The sequence below is a fragment of the Bos indicus x Bos taurus genome, chromosome 13 (genome assembly GCF_003369695.1).
Source record: "Bos indicus x Bos taurus breed Angus x Brahman F1 hybrid chromosome 13, Bos_hybrid_MaternalHap_v2.0, whole genome shotgun sequence".
Classification (NCBI taxonomy): Eukaryota; Metazoa; Chordata; class Mammalia; order Artiodactyla; family Bovidae; genus Bos; species Bos indicus x Bos taurus.
This window is the reverse complement of record NC_040088.1, coordinates 2,799,033-2,825,018: the sequence shown is the minus strand read 5'-3', so window position 1 is coordinate 2,825,018 and position 25,986 is coordinate 2,799,033. Positions and strand designations below refer to the sequence as shown.

Here is a 25,986-nt window from a genome sequence, read left to right as displayed (position 1 = left end):
CTGACTTGAATTGGGTGTTTATAATTTCCTTGCTTTCCTTCAGAGCTTTACCATATGGGTGTATCTCCTAAAACATGTTATGTGACTTGTTGCACATGTACAAGAAGACAAGCACGAAAATATTCGTAGAAACATTCCTTGTATTAGCCAAAAACCTAGAACAACCAAGTATCTATTAATAGGAGAATGTAAAAATAAATGTCATATTCATACAATAGAATACTATACATGCATGATGCCGAATAAGCCAGCTTACATGAACCATATGAGTGTTTCTTAGTAACAAAGTAAGTTCCATACTATAGAAGGATAATATTTTCTTACAAAGTTCATTTTTCTTAAGGAATTCTGGAGAGTAAGAGTGATTATGATGCATGCCAATTTTCTAAATGCTGGAAACTAATTTATCGCATTTAGAAACTATTGTGTGTGCCAAACAAAATGTGTATTTGGATGCAGTTCTTCCTGGGAGCCCTTCGCTTCTGACCTTTGCTCTGAGGCCTTAGATCAACGCTTGTTTTTGTCATCCTTATGGGGTAAGAGGTCAGAGCTGTCTTGCTTTGGTATCTTTTCAGACCTATGGGTCTAGAGGGGATTTACACGAAAGGCTACAGAATATAATAATAAGGATGAGACGACTGCGAGCCAGGCCGTTCGAAGTGAGGATTCTAACTTAGGAGGCCAACAAATCGAGATTAAACACATCAGGATTCAAGAAGCGGGCAGCAGCAGGTCCCACAGCAGGTGAGCTGCACATCCGATTGGCAGCTGCTACGATGTGTTAGGGACTCTGCCCAGCGCCTGTTCTCCACGCCCTCAGGAGAGAGCTGAATGGCCAGGATGTTAGAAATCTACATTTGGAAAGCACTCGCCGTGCTCCGGTTACCTGTAGCACCTCATCTGAATGTCACGGCTGCTCTGTGAGTGATCGCACTGTCGACATTGGCATCAGCCCCATCCTATGACTGAGGACCGCAGAAGAGGGCAATCGGCTCCCCAGAACTACCCCACCGCTAAGTGGCGCCGTGGAGACGCGGGCTCCAGCAGTCTGCCTCAGAGTTCTTATCCACGATGCTAACCCACCTCTTAATCCTCCCTCTGAAAGGCTGAGTTTTGGTGAAGATGCATCCGCAGTAAATTAACAGATGACATCATTCTTAAGGTTTTCAGTTTCGCTAAAAGTAGAACATTGACTTGAGAAATAATCAACCCGGGCTTTTGTCTAACAGGAAATTCACAGTTTCATCTTTCAAAGAGAAAATTCTAATTCAGTCGGCCAAGAAACTGAGATCAAACACAGTAGTGGTCAGCAAGAGGGGACAGAAGGTTCTCTGGGCTCCTGGTCAATTTTTATTCTGGTGCCCTTTGCAATCAGCTCCATCAGCTCTAATACGATAGATTTTAAATGGGTCACAATATATGAAACACTTCTTTTTCACAGCAACGGACACTGCTTTCCTAAAATAAAAATCCTTTTGTTTCTTCTGGCTGTAAAGAAAAAAAAATACCCATACATTGTGAAGCATAAAAAAAGAGATTAAATTTCACCGACAGACACCACCACTGCTATTGTTTAGACTACGCCTTTTCCCTGGCGGCTCAGCTGGTAAAGAATCCGCCTGCAATGCAGGAGACCTGGGTTTGATCCCTGGGTTGGGAAGATCCCCTGGAGAAGGGAAGGGCTCCCACTCCAGTGTTCTGGCCTGGGGAATTCCATGGACCAGTCCATGGGGTCGCAAAAAGTTGGACAGGACTGAATGACTTTCACTTTCATGCCTTTTCAAAACCCTTTTCCAAATAACCATGTGTAATACTGATCATACAGTTACACAGAAGGCGGTTTAATACAATGGAGTTTTATAACCTAGCTTTCCCTTGGTGGTTATGGTGAATATCTTTTTCTATCAGTAAGTGAAGATGCACATACATTTTAATGATATATATTATATAAAAATATTTCATTGTATGGATGTACCTTATTTACTTAACCCTATTGCTGAACATGTAGTTTAAAAAAAAAGAAAAGAAAAACTTTCCTGTTCTAAATAACACTGGGGTGAACATCCTTGTATGCATCCCTGCACATTTTGCTTATTTCCTGGGACAGAATTCCAGAAGTGGAATTGCTACAGATCATGCCTGTTTAAGGCTTCTGATAGTCAGTGCCAAATCACCCTAAAAGGGCACATTTATTAACTAGCACATAAAGGGCTTGCCTACTGAGATTTAATATTCACTAGCTTTGAAGGAGCTACCGCAGCCTGTCACGTCTGGGGCCTAGAGGTCCCCTCTGATGTAAATCAAAACATTTGAGTTAACAGCGTTCAGCCTTGTCAGTCACCCACAAATTATAGGAGGCCTCCTCTGTCGTTGTCAATAACAAAAAAGGAAAAAATTACCCCAAAATGGCATAAAAATTAGGAACCAGACAAGTAGTCACCAAAAGCAGACAAATGAGACAACAGTGAAAAAATTTCTGATCAGAATGGAGTGCATCAGGTTAGCTTTAATTGTTTGGGTTTAGAGAGAAAGGCTTACAGCATGAATGCATGGGCAAGCACCCAGAGCTTGGCACAGAGAAGGTGCAAGGGAATGGAAAGGCGTGTGGGGTTGAGATGATCCGCTATGTAAAGGGGAATCTTCAATGGTGGCTAGATGATAATTAATCTTACATCTTGCCCTGTCAGCATGTATATTTCTTTCTGTCAAAATTTGTAGTCTCCAGATGATGCCTTCTATGGCACCCCGTGGGAGCTGGGCAAGAGAATGTGCTACGCAAAAAGCAAAGGCTTAGAATGGTGTATGCATCTTCTGCATTGCTGAGAACAGTCTCACTTGTAGAAAGGCAAATGATCCATATGCAACGTGACTAGTAAAGAACGCAGACACACACACTAATTCAAAAATGTGTGACTTTAACCTTTCTAGGTCTCTCGAAGAAAAGCATAGAGTTCCAGGTCTGCTTATGCAAGCTGGTATTTCCAGAAACTAGTGTGGCTTCCTTTTTTCTGCTCTGATCTATCCACTGTGTATCTTTTGACAAATTCCTCCAAGAGGAACAACAAAAAAAAAGCATCCCTAGCAGGCTAAAATCCAACAAATGTCAAATTCCGAACAGCATTACTTTGTGTCTCTATTTAACATGAGAGTGGATGGCTTTTTGACAGGTTTATAGCTGATGAGTTCTATAGCCAGTCATGCAGGACAATTATGTTGGAGCTAATTTGGTGAATCAACGTGATGCTCTCCCATGGTCCCTGTGGCCTTCAGGAGTGTATGCGCTCAGTTTTTTCTGCTGGAGGTCAAAAATAAGCTTTGAAATTTGGCTAATCCCATCACATCCGCAGGACCCGTCGGGTGGAATAATCTTTGGATGTACGCTCCTAACGGAGGCCCAAACAGGAAGAGCCACTTGGTAATGTCATTAGCACCATCCTCAAGGCGCCCGGTGGGTCCCGAGGTTGGGTTCCCGAGGCCAGCGATGGCCTTGCGAGCGCTTGAATAATTTTGTGGTGAGGGAAGCGAAGAGTTCATTCTGGAAGCATTTGGGGGTCAGGCCCTAGGGACAAATTATTCCTCGTTGTTGGATTCCGTTTGATAGGGATTTGTGAGAACTGATGAGGAGGCGTAAAGATTTCCTGAGCTGCTTTTCCCCACGTCCTGCATTTTTCCAACTCCCCGGCTTCCCTGAGAGGCTAGCGGGGTCATCCGGTGCTGGGCTGGGGACCGAGAATGCTTGGGTATAAATCCTGACTCTGCCACGTCTCATCATTGAGCAATGCTGGGCCAGTCGCTCAATTCCTCTGTCTTCCCTATTCCGGGAAATGCGGATAATAATTCATCTTTCACAGACTTGTACTGGAACTACATATAACAATATCTACAAAGGGCCACCCACAGGGCCTGGGATATGGTAAATTTTCAGACATTGAGAACTATTGACCGTAGACTGGTAAACTTCGAGACCATCCCATGCCTGGAAAGTTACCGAACTCCATCAATCCAAATCAATGAAGTAAATACCATGCTTTGCATTGACAGCTGGCATCATTCCCTTCAAAATTATCAGCACAAAGAGTAGTTTGTCAGCAGACAGTAAAACTGATCTCCCCAATCAGGAACAGTCATTTTTACAGCTGGGAGTTACTTACATGTGGGATGGGCAAGGCGCAGACGGCTGACTGCGTCACAGGCTGCATTGGTTGCGGGACCTCTTTTATTCATTCCACACACATTTATTGAGCGCTTCCCTATGCAGGCAAACGTCACTGTGTGATGTGAAAGGAGAGGACAGTTTGGAGACAGACAAGCTCTATCACTTTCTGACTGTGTGAGCAAGTCACTTCACCTCTGAGCCTCAGCGTTGTCGTCATTAAACCGAGATAAGTGTAACCTGCCTTATGACATTGCCTATGAGGACTAAATGAGACAATAGCTAGAAAAGCCTAGTACAGCTCCTGGTGCAGAAAAAAAAAAAGTGAAAGTGAAAGTGTTTGTCAGTCAGTCATGTCCAACTCTTTATGACCCTGTGGACTGTAGCCCGCCAGGCTCCTCCGTCCATGGAATTCTCCAGGCCAGAATACTGGAGTGGGTAGCCGTTCCCTTCTCCAGGGGATCTTCCCAACCCAGGGATCAAATGTGGGTCTCCCGCATTGCAGGCAGATTCTTTACCATCTTAGCCAGCAGGGAAGCTCCTTGGTGCAGAGAAGGTACTCAACAGATAGCTTTTTTATTCCAAAAATTTCCTTTAGATTCCGCGTCTAGGGATCAAAACCCACTTTTTGAAGAGTGAAAGCGTGGCCATGGTAGCCTTGTGGACAAAGAGATCTGGAGTCCCCAGCACAGGACATAATACATGTGGCATTCTCAAAAAAATACTTCTTGAATGAACTAATGGATAAACTGACTTGTCTGAGCTCAGTTCACAGTAATAAAGTGCTAAATCTGCACATGGCAGGCAGGGGACGGATGGAGATGACTAAGGAGGTGGACTCTGAGGCCAGACAGAGCGAGATTCAAATCCGGGCTTGCCAACGCTAGCTGAGTGTCCTCAGACAGCTGACTTTCTCTCTAAGGTGCAGTTTCCTTATTTGCAAACTATGTGTGAGAATAGCTGTGTTAGAGGGTCATCAGCTTATAAGTGGCTGACAGATATTAGTTTTTGTTAAAATTATTGCCAAACAGGGTGTGTACACCATATTGACACTAAAAATCTATTTCCTGAGCATATTTTTCTTACTAGACACTAGTGAGCTCTACAAACTAGGGATAAAAATGAGCGAGAGAGACCAGACGCCAGGCCTGAGTGAGACAGACCATACCCCAGATGAACATGATAATTTTAGACAGAGTGGGGTTCCTGGGAACACATTAAAAGCAAAGGCAGTGTTTGGGAGTGGACAGGTTACGTCAGAGAAGTGGGTCAGAAAAGGTTTCTCTGAGGAGGGACAAGTAAGCAGAGTCTCCAGGGAGAAGAAGGAGGTGACCCTGTCAAGATTTGAGTTCCGAGACGTCAAGGCCGAGGGGACAGCGTGTGCTGGGGTCCTGCAGGGAGAATGCTGGCACCAGAGTGCTCGGCACATCGCGAACAGGTGAGTCGGGAGGAGGACAGCCCAAGGTACTCAAAACCCTGCCAGCTCCTGGAGGACTCCAGGGGCAGCCGCAGAGCATTGGGGTTTGATTCCAAGGTGATGGCAAGCGACTGGCAGGTGTATCATAGATGGAGGACTAGGCTGATTTCTTTTTCAAGGTCATGACTCTGGGGAGGGCGGGGGTGACAATGACAGGTGTCAGGAAGAGTTGCAGGAAGACAAGTTAGGAGGCTTCTGCTCAGAGAGATGCTCACAGTTGGGACGAAGTGGGTGGCAATGGAGAGGAAGATGGGAGCGATGTTGAACTGATTGGAGATGGAGGCACGGGACGGGGCAGTGAGACAGGAGAGCAGCACGCTCGCTCCTCGCGGCCTGGAGTGCTCACGCTGGCGTTTCTTATTCCCCCGTTGCTCCCCGCTCTCTCCCGGAGTTTCCGTGGGGCGCCCTGTTCTCTGGAGAGGCGAGTCCTCTGTTCCCCCGTGAGACTGAGCTGGGAGGTCAGGGGCTTTGGCTTCGGCTCCTGGGAGATGTGAAATCAGCAGGGGTTCAAGCAAAGAAGGAAAAGAGTTAACCTCAGCAGAGACAGCTTTCTGGTATCAGCTGCTGTTTGTTTTTGCTTTTGCTCTTTATTCAGTATTTACATGGACCCAACTTAGTGTCATCAGAGCTTTTAAGGAAACTTGCTCTAAAAACTCAAGGGACAGTAAAATGCAAACCAATGAACATAAGATACAAGAACCGAGAAATATGGTATTTCTTTGTTGTCGCTCAGTCGTGTCCGACTTTCTTTTCTACCCCAAGGACTGTAACCCATCAGGCTCCTCTGTCTATGGGATTTTTCAGGCGAGAATACTGGAGTGGGTTGCCATTTCTTTCTCCAAGGGATCTTCCCGGCCCAGGGATCGAACCTGGGTCTCCTGCATTTGGCAGGTGGTATCTTTACTGCTGAGCCACCATAGACTCTCTAGTGGTGTATTAATTGAAATAGTATTTCCTTGTAAGAATATGACGACAAGATCCATTGATGGGTTTATTCAGATCTATTCACTGTGTCTGTTGCTCTGTGTTGGGGCATGAGATCAGCAAGGCAGACGGTTGTCCTGGCCCTCGTGGAGCTTATAATTTAATGAAGGAAGACAGGTTTTAAGAAACTCAGTAAAAATAAAGCAGAGTCCTTTGGTTTCCTAGCACAAAGGTAGCTATTTGTGGGCTGGCAAAGCGTGACTGAGAGACGCATCAGGACCCTTTTCACTTTTATTTGTGTTGTTTTAGTATCACTTTAAACAACAAAGATTAAAGAATACAGATCAAATCATCAGCATCAGATTACTTTAAGGCTGATTCATATGTATATGATAAGTATATGATTCATAAGTATATGTTTTATACAGTAAGTACACTTTTAATAAGTTATGTAAATTACTAAAAATCCTGGTGATTAACATGCATACACAGCATTCACTTCAACATGAAATATCCGCATGGTTCGTCAGCGCCATATTCCCAACTGAAACTTGCTTCCAAGTCTATCAAGAATTCTGTTCCTTGAGCAGAGGAAAAGAGTGAGTTTCCTGTTTTGCCCAGGACAACAAATGAGGTCAAAATTTATGGCGTTACGTCTATTTAATTTGACCCAGGTATACCCAGGATGTCGCATGAGGTGTGGGGGTTGTTTCTTCTTCGTGGAAGTGATTCTGTTTCCTTATCTTGCTATTTATTTTCTCAATATAATGAGTGTTAATTAAGCATCTGCTTTGCTCAAGATACTGTGATGGGAATAAGTAAGCTGTGTTCTGTGACTCTATCAGAGATGTTTAAAAGTTGTCTTGTTTTTCATATTATGAAAGTAATATGTATCTGGATATCTACATTTCAAGTATACCTTTAATAATACAAATATATATTTGGGAATATGCATATATTTATGTATATATATACACATATGTATGCATCCTCTTTCTAAAATATATATATATGTATATATATAATTTAAAATATGTGTGTATGCATATGTATATTAGAGAGAAATAGAGAATATACATAAGATGTAAAATAAGTAACAATTCACTCTAATTTATATATATATGCACATCATATTATATAGTCAGATTATGTTACTGTATTACATATTATGTTGTTCAGTTGCTCAGTCATATCTGACTCTTTGTGACCCCATGGACTACAGCAAGCCAGGCTTCTCTGTCCTTCCCCATCTCCTTGAGTTTGCTCAAACTCATGTCCAGTGAGTCGGTGATACCATCCATCCACCTCATCCTCTGTCGTCCCCTTCTCTTCCTGCCCCCAATCCCTCCCAGCATCAGAGTCTTTTCCAGTGAGTCACTTCTTCGCATCAGGTGGCCAAAGTATTGGAGTTTCAGCTTCAGCATCAGTCCTTCAAATGAATATTCAGGACTGATCTCCTTTAGGATGGACTGGTTTGATCTTGCAGTCCAAGGGACTCTCAAGAGTCTTCTCCAACACCACAGTTCAAAAGCATCAATTATTCGGTGCTCAGCTTTCTTTATAGTCCAACTCTCACATCCATACGTGACTACTGGAAAAACCATAGCTTTGACTAGATGGACCTTTGTTGGCAAAGTAATGTCTCTGCTTTTTAATATCCTGTCTAGGTTGGTCATAGATTTTCTTCCAAGGAGCAAGTCTTTTAATTTCATGGCTGCAGTCACCATCTGCAGTGATTATATATTCTGTGATATGTTTATAATATGCATATTATATATGTATATGTTACTTAATGTAATATATTACATGTTATATATTTATACAAACATAATACATATTCATCTACATTATATAATATATATTAGATTATTATATCACATACACTTTATATATGGATGTGTAGCTAAACAGATATTTCCAAGGAAATCAATTTCTTATATTTGTTTTATTTTTGCTTTTCACTTAAAATTTCACAAATATCATTTTAATTATTAAGTTACCTTTACATTGTAACAGCTGCTGAGTTTGCCGCTGTCTGATGACGTGGTGTTATAATCCATTTAATTAGAGTGTTAGTGGAGGACAGTTCCCCTAATGCTGGACGTTTGAATTGCGTCTGTTTCTCCTCTGACGATTCCTGTTGTTAGGGACACCCTGTTAGGTGACTGAGGATTATTTCCAGATGATAACCTTCCAGGCGCAGCCTCCTGGGTTAAGTCTTCCGGAACAGACGTCATCGTCACTTTGAAGTCACTCGGTGCTGTCCTAAGGTGGACCCGTGTGAACGCAGGAGGCAGAGGCAGAAACGGCTTTACATTTTCCATCATTGTCAGATTCACCTGCAGAAACAGCGGTCTTTTGTCAGAGGCGCAATCTCCAAGTCAAACTGGTGCTTTAGAGCAGAGAGACAGCTTCGTGTTTCATAAGTCCCCTCAGCACTTTCTCCTCTTTTCAGACAGTCACAGAGACTCCAGACTGGAAGGAATGGAGAACATAGGAAATGGACTTGTGGACACAGTGGGAGAAATAAAGAGTGGAAGGAACAGAAAGTAGCATCCGCATGTATACACTACCATGTGTAAAGGAGGGAGCTGGTGGGACGCCGCCGGGTAACACAGGGAGCCCAGCCTGGTGCTCTTGATGACCTAGAGGGGTGGGAGGGGCGGGGAGGGAGGCTCAGGAGGGAGGGATATATGTGTGTGTGTGTGTGTAATTGTGGCTGATTCGCGTTGTTGTATAGCAGAAGCCAACACAACGCTGAAAAGCAGTTTTCCTCCAATTAAAAATTAAATAAACACATTACAAAGAAATTGTCGCCACTAAAAATAAATAAATAAATTTGCTTTGAAATTAAATAGCCCTTGCACCAGGGAAATTTCTTTAGATATTTAAATCATCTTCCAAGCCAACTTTTTCCTAACTAAGTGTTCTTATGGTATCTGTCTCCTCCAAGGCTTAGAGCTGTTGGTCAGACTTATCTCTCAGGACTTGTTCCTCTGAGTCTCCGCGGATATGGATTTTGGTCTGTTTAATGGCAGGAGGTTGCATGCATGGCTGATGTGTCTACCTGTCTGTTCTGTGAGTGAGGCATTTTGCTTGAACGCCATGCCATTCCCCTCTCCCTCCTGTGTGTACAAATAGATTTGTCCTGGGCATGCGCCTGGGGCGGTGCCTGGGTCCAGGGTGGTCAGCGGTCTGCGGGGCTTGCCTGGGGCGGTGCCCGGGTCCAGGGTGGTCAGCGGTCTGCGGGGCTCGCCTGGGGCTCCTGGCCCGCCCTGTCCCCACGCCACGCCCTAAGATGCTGCAGCTGCCCACGTGCAGAGCAGGGACCTCTCTCGGGGCAGAATGCCTGCTCCGCTTCAGCGGGTCTCCGCACACACCTGCTAAACTCACTCCACCACTAGCACTTCCACTCTGCCGACAACTCACCTGCCTGCGGCTCGGGCAGGTATTTCTTGAACACAGCATCACATTTGGGAAGCCGGTGGCAGCCTCTCATAGACAGTGCCTAGCAAGGTGCTAGAGTTCTAAAGTTGTCCTGAAACCTACGTGCTCCTCCAAGTTCATTTCTAGCCATTGCCCTCAAGAAGCCTTTGGGTTTGAGAAGCAGAAACTGAATATCCCGGCCAACTTCTCTCTCATATCAAGTTTGGTTTTCTCTCTAGGGATAAGTATCACCGAAATTTATTAAGTACCTACCGCCTACCAAGCACCTTGCTAGGCACTGTTATGTCTTTTCCTGTTGACCCCTCTTTCCACCATGGGCATTTATCACCTCCATTTCACAAGAGATGAGATTGAGTCTGAAAATGGTGAGACAGTCTCTTAGAGGAAAATATGCAATGCTTGCCTTTGCTTTAGGGGCTTCCCCAGGCCTGCTTCTCAGACTCTGACCTTCATCCATCTCTTTTTAATGTAGCCACGCTGAGTGCTCTTAGGTAGGGAACTTTTTCCTGCCTCAGGCCCCTTGCACGTGTTCTTCCTTTTGCCCGGAATCCTTTGGCTCCTTCCTGCCCCACACCTCCTGGGATGTGGTTTTCTCACCATTTCAGCAACTTCATCTCCACCTGGGGACCTACGCTGATCACCTGATTAAAAACATACTCCACTCTTCCGCCACCTTTATCGTCCTGGAGAACTGTCCAGATTCTGAAAGGAGCCGCTCCTCCTGTCCTTTCCTTTGCCCTTGGTAACATTTCTTAGCAAGAGTGGGGATCCTTCTCTCTCTGCATTCTGTTTTAGCAACACCGGTACGGGTTTGCTGCTCGGTAAACGTGCGTTAAACAACTAAAAGAGTTGAACAAAGATTTTCAAAGCACCTGCTCTGTGTTTGGTGCTGTTCTAGGCACTGGTGATACAGCAGCAAACGCAAATAAAAAGCCCCACTCCAGGAGGGAAGCCAGATATTAACAAGGGCATCAGTAGCACCCGAGGGAGTGGTGCACGCCACGCAGGTAATGGAGTAAAGACCAGCTGCTCTCAACAAAGGCGAGTCTGGCAAAGTGCCGTTTCCAGAGAGATCCAAACGAAGTAAAGGAACGAGTCGTACAGATGTCCCGGGGGGTGGGGGCGTGTAGTTCTTCAGGAAGAAGAAACCCCCAGTGCAAAGGACCTGGGGCAGAGACATGTGGGTGGGTGACGCCGCAGAGAGACAGCTTGACGGGCGTGGAAGCAGGAACGGGCTGACAGGTAGGGGTAGAGTCAGAGCGCTCGGCAGGGGGCGGTGTGTAAAGGCCTGAGGACCTCAGTAACAATTTCAGCTTCTACTCTGAACGCAGTAGGAAGCCACTTGGAGCCAAGAGGAGACATGTATTCATGAACAAAGTTACACGGCCTGAACTCCGTAAAGCCAGGGCAGAAACTGAATCCCCAGCTCACTTCCTCCTGCCGTATCCATCCCCACTCGCGTGTGCTCCTTGTGCATTTGATCGTCAAAGCAGGGCCCGCCCCTCTTTGGGAAGCCAGCTGTGACAGCTGAGCCTGCTCTGGGGGCAGGGCCCTCTTTGTCTCGTGCCCTGTCTGTCTGGGGCGTCAGCGTCCACCTTTGGAGTCGGGGGCCCCACCCCAGGGACCCGGGCCTCTTCCGGCTGCGCGCGGAGCCGGCCTGGATCGCATTAGCTGCACTGCCTTCCGAGGGCCCGGCGGCGGCGGCGGCAGCTCCCGCTCCCAGTGCGACGCCCTGCAGCCTGGCGGGGGTGCCAGGTGTGAGTAAATTGGGCCCAGGGTTCCTGTTGTTTTCCGCTCACACAGCAGCTGCTTTCGTTACTGCGCCGTGAACCCGGTCTCCGGGCGTCGTCAGCCAGCCCTCTCTTCGCAGACGCCAAGGGGAAACGAAATTGGGTTGTCTCTGCAATCAATAGAGCTACCTCCTAAGTACCCACCCCGCTCCTTGTGAACTAATTACCAGATGGTGGACTAAAAATGTTGCGTGTTGTACTAGTGAGAACTCTCCATTTCCAGGGATTGGTTTACATCAAAAAGATCGGTTCTGTATCTACAAACAGCCCGGGGTGTCTCGGCTTTGGCTAAGTTGGATGTAAGGGTTCAGATGGAGTCATCAGAATTAGGTCTTATTCTCCCTTTCTCTTCTCTTCCAGATGCTTCTCCTCTCAGGTTGTAGCAAGATGCCAATAGAAGGCTCCACCTTACCACCTCAGTGATGCCAAGACAGCTGTTCCCATTTCTAGTAGACATCCTGGAGCAGAGTGTCCTTGGTTCATACCCAGACCTAAACCAGTCATTTTCCCAGGGCAGCGAAATGCTGATTCAGTATTCCTGTGTCATGTATTCAACCTGGCACAAGTCTAGGCATTAGTCCATGTAACCCTCGAGGACCATCAACAGGAAAAGGACAATTTCTCAAGGAAGATGGGGTCAAATTACCAGATGCTGGGTAGGAAAAACCAGTAGATGCTAATTTTCACATTCTCTTAGCGAGTCCTCAGAGAACTCTGTGCCACAGTTATCATCCCATTCTGCAGATGGGGAAGGTGAGGTGAAGTCAGCCAAGATGCACAGCTGGTGAGCAGTAGAGACAGGATCTGATTACAGACTTGTCTGTCTGAAGCTGATGCTCAAGGATCTCCTTCCACTTGAGACAGGCAGTAGAGATGCTGAAAAGAGGATCAGGAAACCCACTGTCCTAAAGCAGCCCTACTGGCTCTTTGCTCATTAAAAAAAGTTTTTTTCAGTGTCTTTCATGCACTTCAGAGGAAGTTAGAAACCAATTTTCCAGGTAGCCTGACCATCATGGTGACTCACTCTTTAACAAGTACAGAGTGGAGTGTTCTGAAATTATCCTGTAGGGAAATAAGCGTCTCCTCCATCACACCGTGTTACCTACATGTACGGAGAATCCATATGTCCACAACACTGTCTTATATAAACGTGTGGAGGCGTGTTTTAAAACCATGCATATTCATATCCTCTGTGTTTATGTAGATAAATATAGGTATTTACCCCTCTGCTAGATTCATATGCATCCAGGGAATCAAACATTAGTTACAATCTCCTTAGTGAGGAAAAACATGTTCCCTTCTCTCCTGTTCCTTTTATGATCATCTGAAATTCCTCTTTGTAGTGGCCCCTAAATCATCTGGCAACATAGCATCCTCTAATTGTTAGATCGTGTACACATCATGTCTTTACATTTCTGAACCTCCTACTCCCTGGCTTTTTACTATTAACAATAATTAATAGCATTGTGCGAGGTGTATGTTTATAATCTCAATAAATTCCCACAACAATGCTTTGTAGGAGGCACTAGGGTTGCCATTATTTTTACAGATGAGGAAAGTGAGGCTTAAACAATTTGTCTGCTGAAACTTGCTGAACTTCTGATGGAGCTGGAACTCAAACTTGGCTTTCTTTTATTTTAAAGCAAAGTTTCTCAACCTTTCAACTACTGACTCTTAGCTGAGCCAGTAACTACTCTACTATTATGTAAGTTGAGAAAGAGAAAAGCAAAAATGGAACCCCAAGTCTCCAAGGTTAGCTAGGAGGCTCTGTTTTATGTATGTGTTAAATCGCTGAGACGTGTCCAACTCTTTTCAACCCTTTGGACTGCAGCCCACCAGGCTCCTCTGTCCATGGGGCTGGACTGGGTTGCCATTTCCTCCTCCAGGGGATCTTCCCAACCTAGGGACCAAACCTGTGTCTCCCATATCTTCTGCATTGCAAGTAGATTCTTTATAGTGGAAAACTTGCAGAAATCTATTAAAACTATTTGATCCAACAGTTCCAGTAGACATATTGGTTAAAATGTGTTAGTATATAAGTATAAAATTATTCAATACAGTATGGCTTATAATAGGAAAAATTGCAACTACTTAAATGCTCATGAGTATGAAATCAGTTAAATAAATTAGAGTACGTGAATCCCATGGACTCTGGTGTCCCACGTTTCTTTGAAAGAATGCAAAAGCTCTACGTGTAAAAAATGTGGAAACGAAGATATATTTTAAATGAAAAAAAATTACAAAGAATAGCATAATCCCAATTTTTGGGGGGTGAAAAAATTCAGTCTATGGGTCTGCATAGAGGTGGAGTATTGGTGAGTATAAATATATTGGATTATATATAGCAAATTGCTAGAAAAATATAAACCAAGCTGATAACCGTGATTACCTCTGAGAAATTTGTATGTTCAGTTATTTTCTACACTGTAGACTGTGGCTGTCAATGGGGCTTTTTCTCCTTCGGGTGCATATACGGGCATGTCTGGACATGTTTCTGGTAGTGTGTGAACACACTGCTCCTTGGGGTCTGGACATGTTTCTGGCAGTGTGTGAACAGGCTGCTCCTTGGGGTCTGGACGTGTTTCTGGCAGTGTGTGAGCACACTGCTCCTTGGGGTCTGGACATGTTTCTGGTAGTGTGTGAGCACACTGCTCCTTGGGGTCTGGACGTGTTTCTGGCAGTGTGTGAGCACACTGCTCCTTGGGGTCTGGACATGTTTCTGGTAGTGTGTGAACACACTGCTCCTTGGGGTCTGGACGTGTTTCTGGTAGTGTGTGAGCACACTGCTCCTTGGGGTCTGGACGTGTTTCTGGCAGTGTGTGAGCACACTGCTCCTTGGGGTCTGGACGTGTTTCTGGCAGTGTGTGAACACACTGCTCCTTGGGGTCTGGACATGTTTCTGGCAGTGTGTGAGCACGCTGGTGGCGGCCCTGGAGGGTGCTGTGTTGGCCTCTGGTGCAAAGAAACCAGCGAGGCTGCTACACGTTCTCTAACGCACAGGACGGCCCTCATAGAAAGGGTTATCCTGCCTAAAATACCAATAGAGCCGAGGCTGGAAAACCCTAGTTTTTAACCCTGATTTGGTGCTTCAGTTTGTTACTATAAGCATTCATTAATCTTATACTTAAAAAAAAAAATCTGCAAAACAAAGTCTCAATTCTGATATTTGAATAGAAGCATGGTTGCTCATGACTTTAAAGATCAAATCAAAGAAACAAGTTTAACATCAATCATTTTTTCACATGAACATAAAATACTTTCTGTTCCATTAGCAGAATAAGTCTTCCTTGTTTAAAAAACTGAGAGCCGAGGAAGGCTCACTGTGGATGCGGTCAGTTAATACCAGTGAGGACGCTGATTTGTGTGCGCTTACTCAGACATCTCCAAACCTTTACAACCCCAGGGATGTAGCCACCAGGGTCCTCTGTCCATGGGATTTCCCAGGCAAGAATGCGGGAGTAGGTAGCCATTCCCTTCTCCAAGGGATCTTCCTGACTCAGGGATCCAACCCATTGTAGGCGGATTCTTTATGCTCTGAGCCACCCCAGAAGTGGCTTAAATTGCTTCATCTGAAACATCTGTGTTTTGCTTAAAACTAAAGATGAAAATCTCTATGTTGTATTTGTTTAATTATTTCTTTAGTTGTGAAACGAAGCAAGTGTTCTAAATAATACTTCATTCTCTGTGAAGAGAGTAACTGCCCCGTCGTTTCCTTCTCCGAACAGAAATACTCCTTTGTCACAGGGCGTTACCATTTCAACTTGGAAATAAAACATCTCTTCTCTCATATCTGTGCTGTAGTGTCGCCACAGTGAGTATCTTTTTACACATTTAATTTCTGAGTACAGAAATGATACTGAGTGTGAGTAGGGGGAGGGGCAAGCCTTGAGTGAGATTTTTGTAAGGGAAGACTTGCTGCAGAGTCTTCCACGGTCGTCAGGAAACGAAAGAAAGTGAAAGTGAAGTCGCTCTGTCGTGTCCGACTCTTTGTGACCCCGTGGACTGTAGCCCACCAGGCTCCTCCGTCCATGGGATTCTCCAGGCAAGGATACTGGAGTGGGTTACCATTTTAGGTCTTGCTTCACTCGGGATGACTGTCAACAGTGACTCCAAGACTGAGGTTATTGCTAACCCTAGGGTCAACACCTTGACACTGACTTTGTCTTAATCTACCCCTGCCCAACCCTGAAGTATAAGACCCAGAGTTCTTAGATTCACACAACCTTTAGGGTTATATACTGGCCCGCTGATGTGTGTTTGGGGCTTCTCTGGTGGCTCAGTGGTAAAGAATCTGCCTGCAGGAGATGTGCATTTGATCCCTGGGTTGGGAAGATCCCCTGGAGAAGGAATTGGTAACCCACTCCAGTATTCTTGCCTGGAATTAATTCCCATATTTGTCAGATTGGGGTACGTTTTGCTGCAGTAAAGGAAAACCCTCAGATTGCAATAGCTTAAAACAACAAGGATGGATTTCTTATGCTCCTTACACTTGTGGATCTGTGTCCTCATCTGGTCAGCAAACTGAGCAGAAAAGCTGCTGTCTGGGAAGGCCCTCACCTGCCCTTGTGACAGAGAGTAGAGGGCACACCCTGACTCTCAAAGCGACGCACTCTGCTTCTGATCACGTTTCTTGTGATCGTGGCTGGCTCCAACAGGGTCGGGGAGAACCAACGTCGAACGGGGAAGAGACGTGAAGTGTCTGAGTGACTCGAATGATTTCCAGTCACCAAGGTGTAAAAATCGCGTGCAGATCTGAATTTCTGGCTTCTTCTGAGAACTTGTGGAATCTTGCAGCTTTGGAGGCACACAGTCAGGGGAGGGAGGGGATGGGAGTAGCTACTAGCAGCTCTCCTACTCGTGGCCTGCGGACAGGCCAATGTTTACCAGCTCACCAGCCCTATAAAGTTGTTTCACTCACACAAGAGGTCGGCTCGCTTCCTGTAGGAATTTGCGGTGCATTTCTTGAACTGAAGTCCTGCCTAGTGGCAGCAGTTCCGTGATGGAGTTGGGCGACCCGGCTTGCTCCCAGGGAGAAGCCCCTGACCACTGTGCGGTCAGGCGGGGTGGTCTGGTGCTCCGTGCCTCAGGTCATGGGCGAATGCAAAGTAACAGCAAACAGGACTACGAGCAGCAACCTCCGAGGGCTGTGATGAGGCTTGAATGAGAAAAGTCCACACAAAGCACTTAATTTAGTGTTGGGGGCAGAAAAGAAGCAACTGCTCTATCCTTTCACCATCGGCCTCACCACCGCCGTCATCTTTCCGAACCGCAACCCTGCCTGGACCGTTAACTGACACAGAAACGGGGTCACGGGGTAAAAAGCTGTCGGTGGACGAATACTGACCGGCCCTCCTCCCCTCTCTCTGTATCTGTTTCCTATCTCATAAATCAAGAGTCGGACCAGAAGCTTTCTGAGGTCCCTTCCAAACCTGACATTCTGTGATTCCAAGACATAAGGAGGGCCCCCGGATTCCTCCCCGAGCTTTCAAAGCATTCCCCATGTAAGCTTCAGCGAGGGTCTGGAGAGTGTATCTGTCAAGGGGGCTGCAGGCAGGGGGGAGCCGCGAAGCCAGAGTATGAGGCAAGCATGGGAACAGCCTTAACCACAAGCTCTGGCCTTGAACCCATCCAGGGAACACTGACGTGCGCCAACGATGCATTATCTGTTGACGAGCCTTCCCAGGAAATGGTGTTCTGGAACCCTCCACAGCCAGTGACCTCGGCCACCCCCATCGGTTCCCTCCAGCACTGGTCTCCTCTTTCAGGGCACGTGGGGGGCAGCAACAAGACCCCCGGGGCTTTGCTTGTGTGCTTCAGGCAGCCTCGCCTCTGAACAATCCAGTGTGATGACAGAGGTATTATCACCCTGAGCTATAAAATACACACCAACAAAGAGACAATGAAAACAGTGACTACAAGTTTGTGTGCCTGAGTGCAGAGGGAGCAAATTCTGCTAATTAGAAGAAGAAATCTTAACTCCATTTAGATTTCTGCAAATGAATCAGTATTTGATTCAAAAAATGTGGAAGCTCAGCTTAAACAGTCAAGTAGGTATTGCTAGGAATCCAGGCTCTGGAGTCAGACAGTCTCTGCCCCTGGGCTGTGGCCTGAAGCAAGTTCTGTGTCCTCTTAGAACTTCACCTCCCTTGTCTGCAATGCGAGGGTGGGAATCCTGACCTTGTGTAGTTGGGAGGTTGACTAACAGAACCATCTTCTTTAGTTAATAAAGGGTCTGGCACCTGGGGCTTCCCTAGTGTCTCAGACTGTAAAGAATTCGCCTGCAATGCAAGAGACCAGGATTTGATCCCTGGCTTGGGAAGATCCCCTGGAGAAGGAGATGGCAGCCCACTCCAGTATTCCTGCCTGGAGAATCCCATGGACAGAGGAGCCTGGCGAGCTGCAGTCCATGGGGTCACAGAGAGCTGGACATGACTGAGTGACTCACCCACTCGCTTTTACTCTTCACTGGCACCTGAGCCCTCCATACACGTCGAGAACAAGGTGGGACCTCTCTGGCGATCCAGTGGCTAAGAACCTGCCTGCCCATGCAGGGGCCATGGGTTTGATCCCTGGTCTGGGAAGATTCCACAGCCCGTGCTCCACAACCAGAGAAGCCGCTGCAGCAAGAAGCCTGCACGTCGTAAGGAAAGAGTAGGCCCCACTCACCACAACCAGAGCAGCACAGAGACCCGGTGCAGCCAAAAATAAACAGATAAAAGCGAATAAACTCATAAAAAGTAAAGAACGAGGCAGCTCAGTTGCTGCTGTCCCGTAAGTCATCTCCGTGGAGCGCACTGAGGAGGGGATGATCTCGAGAATAAGCGTGTGTGAATGAAGATGCTAGAAGGGTCTGTGACATATCGGATGCAGCATGCTCCCCATGAAGACCCACGCGGCCATGAGAGCACAACCCATTGTTCTGAGAACTGCTTATTCTTCAGGAAAATGTTAAAAGTCTAAGGCTTTGTGTGAAATCTCCTGGTTTTTTTTTTAATGCTGTCTAGTTTATTAAACTGGATGCCTATTTAGCTCCAGTAAAACTAGACTCCCTCAACACTTCATACCCTCTGAAATAGCAGTGGCTTTTTTAAGGCAGAATTTTGTCTCGCATAAAAGTGCAGGCAGGTGGTTGAGAAGGGGCAGTTCACTTTTTGTGGTCAGGGACCCAGGCACCTTCTAACTTGTTGCTCTGCTGCCTTAATAAGAAGCTCCTTCTCGTGGTCCAAGGTGGCTGCAGTAGCTGCTGCCATCACATGTACATTCCAGGCAGCAGGGAAAGGTAGAAGGATGCTCCTCTTTTAAAAGTATAACCTGGAAATTACACCTATTTCCATACATACCTGTGACTAGTACATTGTCATAAGGCCACATCTTTCTGACAGAGAGCCTAGGGAGTGTGGTTTTTACTCTGGGTGGCCAAATACTCAACCAAGAATCAGGATCTACAACTAAAAGGAAAAAGGAACAAAGCCACAAATAATGTGGATTTTTTTTTTTTTTTTTACATGAACACGAAGCTAAACACATCAGTAGGTCACTTGGGAACACAGGAAGAGCCAGCCTACGTTGAGGATGTGGTAAGAACATTTCGTTTCAGTAGAAGTTTCTGTGTATTAAGATGACTATCAGCACCAACATCAAAGTAGTTCCCATGCATTGAGCGCCTACTAGGGCTTAGTCAGCCTTGGGTGCTAAGCACGCGTGAGGCTTAGTCAGCCTTGGGTGCTAAGCACGCGTGACTCCTCCAACCCTCGGAACAACCCTGTGAAGGTGGCCAGCCTCCTTCATCAAACGCGGGAACAGAAGTCAGAGGGATGCGGTGATTGACCGGTGCGCGCCGTCTTTGAGCGGCGGGGCAGGGATCTCGTCTCAGGCCCCTCCCACACCACGTCTTTGCTTCCTCCGTGCCGGGGACAGAGGTCCCTCACCTCCCTCCGCCCCTCCTGGCTCCGCGCAGTTCTCCGTCCTGGTTGGGAGGAACCTCGCCCCAGCATCGTCACAAGCTGGAACCCAGGTTACGGGAGGTCACAGACAGCCCAGGACCCACACATGCAGACGTTGGGCCTTCCCGCTGTTCTTTGATCTTTCTCTTGATTAAGTTACACATTCCTCCACCTACTTACATTTTAAGAGGAGGAGAGAGAAAATGTGAAATAATGACTCTGAGCCGAACTGCTTTTCTTCAAAATCACGAATAATTGTTTTCCCGGGGTGTCTCGGAAGGCGTTCCCCTCTCATCTCTTGCCCGGGGCTTGGCAGTCGACTTCAGATTGCCCCTTGCTTGCTTTTTTTCTAGCACAAGCGTTCCGTGTAATCCATCATCCTAGCCATTATCCTGCTTCTGATCAAGGGCAGGATGGAAAAACTCCCTCTCCCTTCAACACCTACCACCAGCTCTTTGATTTGCCAGGCGTGGGCAGGAGGGAAGTTTCCGGCGAATGACCTCAGACCCTCTCCATGCAGGGCCCCACGCAGCAGCTACATCGTAGTCAGCCTGGGAAGAGAACATCGAGCCAGCTCTCTGTAAACAGCAAATGGCTTCAAATTCATTTCTTTTCCCTTGTTGCCAAAAGGCTTTTCTTCCTCCTCCTTTTGTGGGTACCCTGTGCGTGAAGGTTTCTGGGAGAGGTTCATCGCATGCACCTCCAACCAACTTACCAAGCTTGAAGCATTCCTGGGCAGCCCAGCCCTTATCAAGATAAGTAGGTCAGCAATTCATCCAGCTGGCCATGGAACTGAGGCCGGGTTTCTCTCAGCCTCCCCATGGATCTACAGCTGGGCCCAGATCACCTCCGGTGGGGGCTCTCCTGAGCTCTGTAGGATCTTCGGGGGCTCCCTTGGCCTCACTCACTAGACGCCAGTGGCAACCCCTCCCCAGTTGCTACAACCCAAAAGGTCTCCAGACATCGTCAGGTAGCCCCTGGGGGCTAAATCACTCCAGGTGGAGAGCTCCTGCCTTAGGGAGGTTAATCCAGGTTCATAGAGCGGTGAGGGCTGTGGGTTCTGCCTGTTGGCCCTGAGGTTACTTCCTGGTCCTGTGACCTAGAAGGGGTCATTGCTTCTCTGAGTTCAGTTTCCATGTCTGTAAAATGGACAGGAGGACTGGATCTTCTTTGTGAGCTTATTGGTGGTGTCCATTGACATGTTTGTAAAAGGTTTAGAGAGCCCCAGACCCCTAGTAAAGGAGAAAAGAAAGCCAGCTTTTATGAATGTTCGTGGCTGATATCAAGCTGACAAAGCAGCTCTGAGGATGGGAGAAGTCTGGGCCCTTGCCCCCTTCAGCCTCTACCCTTAACATTCCCTGGCTCAGATGTCGTGCTCTGGTAGACAAACTTTCTAGTTCTCTTCCTGAAAATACTCTCTGATTCAGGCGGTCATACTTTTGCTCAGGTGCTTCCTCCAGTTCTGATTGCCTCCCTCCTCCTCTTCATGGTTAACACCCGCCTACTCACCCTGAAAGTGCTGCTTGGAGGCCACCTCCTCCAGGAAGCCATCCTTGCTTGCCTCCTCCCTCCCCTGACGAACTGGGGTATGTCTCATCCTCAGGGACTGAGGACGTCTCCGTCCCTTGAAATATTCTGCTATCTTCACCATTAGGTAGTGCCCTCCACAAAGACAGGAACTGTGCCTTATGCATCTTGGAATATCTGGCATTCCGCTCAGGACCGTACACTGACGCTGTTAGAACATCTGTCAGAGTGCGCGAAGGAGGGAGAGGTCGAGGGAAGGAAGAAGAAAGGGCCGGCTGCGGGAAGCGCCCAGCACAGCGCCTCGAAGGGGAAAAAGTATTTGGGTCGATGAGTAGCTACTTTTATTTTCGGCGTATTTTCTTGCTCTTGTAGTTCTCTTCACTGTGAGACTCTCCCCAGCCAATGAGCAGACCTGAATCTGCAGAGAAAGATGCCTTTCCTTCTCAAGGGCGAGCTCCATGTCTTCACAAATAAAATATCTGATACATTAGATACAAATTACGACTGCCTCTTTTTTCCAAGTTTTCTTGTGATTGTGTTCATTAACTCAACAAATATTTACTGAGCTCCTGATTCAGGGGAGAAATGACCATGGTCCTTGCTCTCAGGGAGCTCTCATTTATTACATAAATTATTATGTGATTATCATACATAATATAGTAGACATATTTATTACATAAATCGTATGTAATATTTACTTATGACATAAATATGTAAATGTGCAGTGCCAGCAGAGAGATGTAATATGCAGAGTGATCAGGGAGGAGTGGAGAGGGTTGGCTGAGTTGGGTGGGTATTTAAAATGGTCTGTCAAAGAAGGATATTGGGTAAAGTAAGGTTTGAAAAGAGAGCTGAAAGAAGGGAGGATGCAGGTCTTCTAGCTGATCCTTACACATCCCTTTAGATGATAACTCTTGGTGTGCTGCATCCGGAACTTCAAGTATAGTACCTTCTGTATCCATGGTTCAGTGTCCCAGGGATTCAATCCACTGAGGAAGGAAAATATTTGAAAAAAATTCCAGAAAGTTCCAAAAGGCAAAACTTGAATTTGCTGTCCACTAGAAATCATTAACATAGCATTTACATTTTATTTACATAGAATTTACATCGTATTTACAACTATTTACATAGAATTTACATTGTATTAGGTATTATGAGTACTCTGTGAAATTGAAAGTTTTAAGTCCCTCAGGGCTCAGTCATGTGGATTCTTTGTGACCCCATGGAATGGAAACCAGCCCCCCCAACCCCGCTCCTCTGTCCATGGCATTCTCCAGGCAACAGTACTTGAGTGGGTAACCATTCCATTCAGTGGATCTTCCCAGCCCAGGGATGGAACCTGGGTCTCCCGCCCTGCAGGCGGATGCTTTACCGTCTGAGCCACCAGGGAAACTCCATGAGTACTCTGTGTGTGTGTTAGTCACTCAGTTATGTCCAGCTCTTTGCAATCCCATGGATTGCAGCCCGCTGAACTCCTCTGTCCATGGAATTCTCCAGGCAAGAATACTAGAGTGAGTTGGAGAGCGAACGTTGCAGATAGATTCTTTACCATCTGAGCCACCAGGGACGCCCCTATGAGTACTCTGCTGCTGCTGCTAAGTTGCTTCAGTCATGTTTGACTCTGCGACCCTATAGACGGCAGCCCACCAGGCTCCCCCATCCCTGGGATTCTCCAGGCAAGAACACTGGAGTGGGTTGCCATTGCCTTCTCCTATGAGTACTCTAGAGGTGATTTAAAGTGTATAGGAGGGTGTGTGTAGGTTATACAAAAACTACTACACAACTTCACACCATGTTACAGAAGGGATTTGCGCATCCATGCACTTGGTATACTTGGGGATCCTGGAATTAATCTCCCCTGAGGGTACCTAGAGATGATTGCGTTTGCAGAGAAGAGTTAATTATTTGAGAACAGCCTGTATCAGCATGTTCTGGAGTATCTCCAGAATTCTTGCTTCTTGGGATGTTAGTAGAAGCTCACTCAAAACATGAAGTCTGCAGAATTTGGAGAAACAGGAAAACAGAACTTACCATTTTCCCTTGTTGCAAGACTCTTCAGAGCCTTTAACAGGTCAATGACTGTCATGAATGTCCAAGTGGGAATTAGGGAATGTGGTTCCCTAACTTGTTTCGGATTCAGACGGCCTTATTCAACAAGCATATTGTAGGACTTGTGCTCAGAGGGATGTATTTTGGTAAAATCTCTTTTGGACAGGGTGTCAAAGAAATATTTTAATCATATTACTATGTCTTGGGAAAAAATCCAGGTGTTTCTGAAGGATTTGCACTGGATCTTGTTCAGGACCTTTCACTGTTGAGAACTAAAGGAAGCATCAAGTGGCCAAGTCGTTTTATTCCCTTATTCCACAATGATTGTGCGAGGATCGAGAGTGCACACCTGTTCATCTGACTGACTTGGAAATGCGTTGGTCTAGCCACAGGACAAAACATTGGCACAAAAAGCTACTCATTACTGAGCCCAACTTTACTTTAGCTGCCTGTGTAATAGTCCCTGAGGTTTAGAAATGCAAGATTTAGCTCAAAGAGCATCTAAAGATCACTCTGGACTATTTGAGAAAGAGCCACAGAAGTGGCGAATCGAGAGCAGGGCCTCCGGCTACACAAGGCTGGACTCGCACAGAAATCCTACCAAGTTCTCACAGAGTCTCAGTTTGCATTTCCTCTAAAGTGGGATTCTACTCTGATGGCAGATGTTTGTCTTTATCCAAAGAAAGGTTGGGAGGCATAGAAGGGACTTTGTAGAGGAGGGTGAAAACTGAAATTGCTAGTTTGGATAATATGCCCATATGTATACATTTATAAGTTTATTACAGTAAAATACACGTAAATTTACGTCTTAGCCATTTTTAAGTACTCGGTTCAGTCATGTCAAGTATATTCACAGTGTTGCACAACCAATCTCCAGAACTTCTTCATCTTGCAAAACTGAAATTCTGTTAACAGCATCTCCTCGTTCTCCCCCACTCACAGCCTCCTTCCGCTCTCTGTTGTTGTTAGGTTGCTATGTCACGCACAGTTCTCTTAATGTCCAACACAGCCCGCCAGGCTCCTCTGTCCGTGGGATTTTCCAGGCAAGAATACTGGAGTGGGTTGCCACTTCCTTCTCCAGGGGATCTTCCCGACCCAGGGATTGATCTCACACCTCCTGCACTGGCAGGCAGATTCTTCACCACTGAGTCACTAGGGAAGCCCATTCTACTCTCTACCTCTCTGATTTTGACTACTCTAGGTACCTCATATAAGTGAAATAAAGGATTTGTCTTTTTGTGACCTGGTTCATTTAACTCGGCATAATATCCTCAAGGTTCATCCACGTTTAGCATATGCCTAGACTTCCTTTTTAGGGCTAAATCATAGTCCGTTGTATGGATATACTGTATTTTGTTTATCCATTCATTTGTTCTTCTACTTCTTGGCTATTGCACATAATGCTGCTGTGGACATGAATATATTAATTTTTGAGAATCTAATTTCAATTCTTTTGGATAAATATCTATAAGTGAAATTGCACCCGTTACATTTTTAAAACAACTCTATTGAGATATAATTCACACACCATAAAATTACCTTTTAAAGTGCAAAATTCAGTGGATTTTAGTACAGTTGACCTTTGAACAGCATGGGTTTGAATTGCTCAGGTCTATTTATGTGCAGATTTTTTTTTCAATAAATATGTAGTACGCAACCGCATGATCCAGGGTTGGCTGAATCACTGGATGTGGAGCCACAGATAAGGGCACTCACTGTGAAGTTCCAGGCAGATTTCTGAGTACATGGAAGATTGGTGCCCCAACCCTCAAGCTGTTCAAGGGTCAACTATATGTTCACAGATTCATGCAACTGTCCCCACAGTTGATTTTATAACGTTTCCACCACCCTACAAAGAACCCTATGCCCTTAGCAGTGACTCCCCACCCCTCCCACCCCCAGCCCTAGGTGAGCACTAATTTACTTTCCGTCTCTATGGATTTGCCTCTTTTGGACATTCATTTATAAATGGAATCACACTGTATGTGGTCTGGCTTCGTTCTCTTAACAGAAGGCTTGCAAGGATCATCCACGGTGAAGCCTGAATTCGTGCTTCGTTCTCTGTTTATTGACGACGAGTATTCTGCTGTATGGATAGGCCGATTTTGTTGACTCATCTGTCGCTTAGTTAATGGATGTTTGCGTTGCACCCATCATACCATATTACCATCTCCATACTTCTTGCCTTGTGACGCTGCCAACATCTAGCCTTGTGGCATTCAGAATTTTCCTTTTCTCTACTGGGACAAATAAGACCCTTTATGAAAATGTAGACCAGAGAACTCATCTGAGCGGTGAACTGCGGGTTCACCGCCCCCACCTCCCTTCACAGTCTTATTCCCTCCAAATAGAAAAGGAAGAAAACTCCATCCACTCAGCCTAAAAGCAATATATATATCTATTTTTTTTCCTTCACTATTTCTAATGGAATAGACTTGTGCTCTTTAGGGAAATCAATAGGAGGGGTAACAACCGATTATACTATGAAAAAGGAAATTTTAAAAGACTCTTTGGAAATAGTGCATACATAAAACATTTCTGAACTATCTGCAAATGCAGGAATTATCCCTCGATGCAAAGGATCTGTGCCAAAGTAAAAGTCTGCTTGGGCTTTTATGAATTTCCACGTTAGTGGCAACTTTCTCACCCCAGCGTCTGTGACGGCTGCTGCTCTCT

The 25,986-nt window shown here is 46.0% G+C and overlaps 1 protein-coding gene and 1 long non-coding RNA gene across 3 annotated transcripts in view; one reads left to right on the top strand and one right to left on the bottom strand.

The window, feature by feature from the left end:
- Window positions 1-25,986, top strand: part of TSHZ2 (teashirt zinc finger homeobox 2) — a 494,051-nt gene that overhangs the window by 55,816 nt on the left and 412,249 nt on the right. The gene's annotated exons all lie outside the window — the stretch shown is intronic.
- Window positions 5,328-9,193, bottom strand: LOC113902888. Its single transcript, XR_003513935.1, has 2 exons — window positions 8,555-9,193; window positions 5,328-6,111 (listed from the first exon to the last, which is right to left on the bottom strand). It is a non-coding gene; the product is annotated as an uncharacterized LOC113902888 (long non-coding RNA).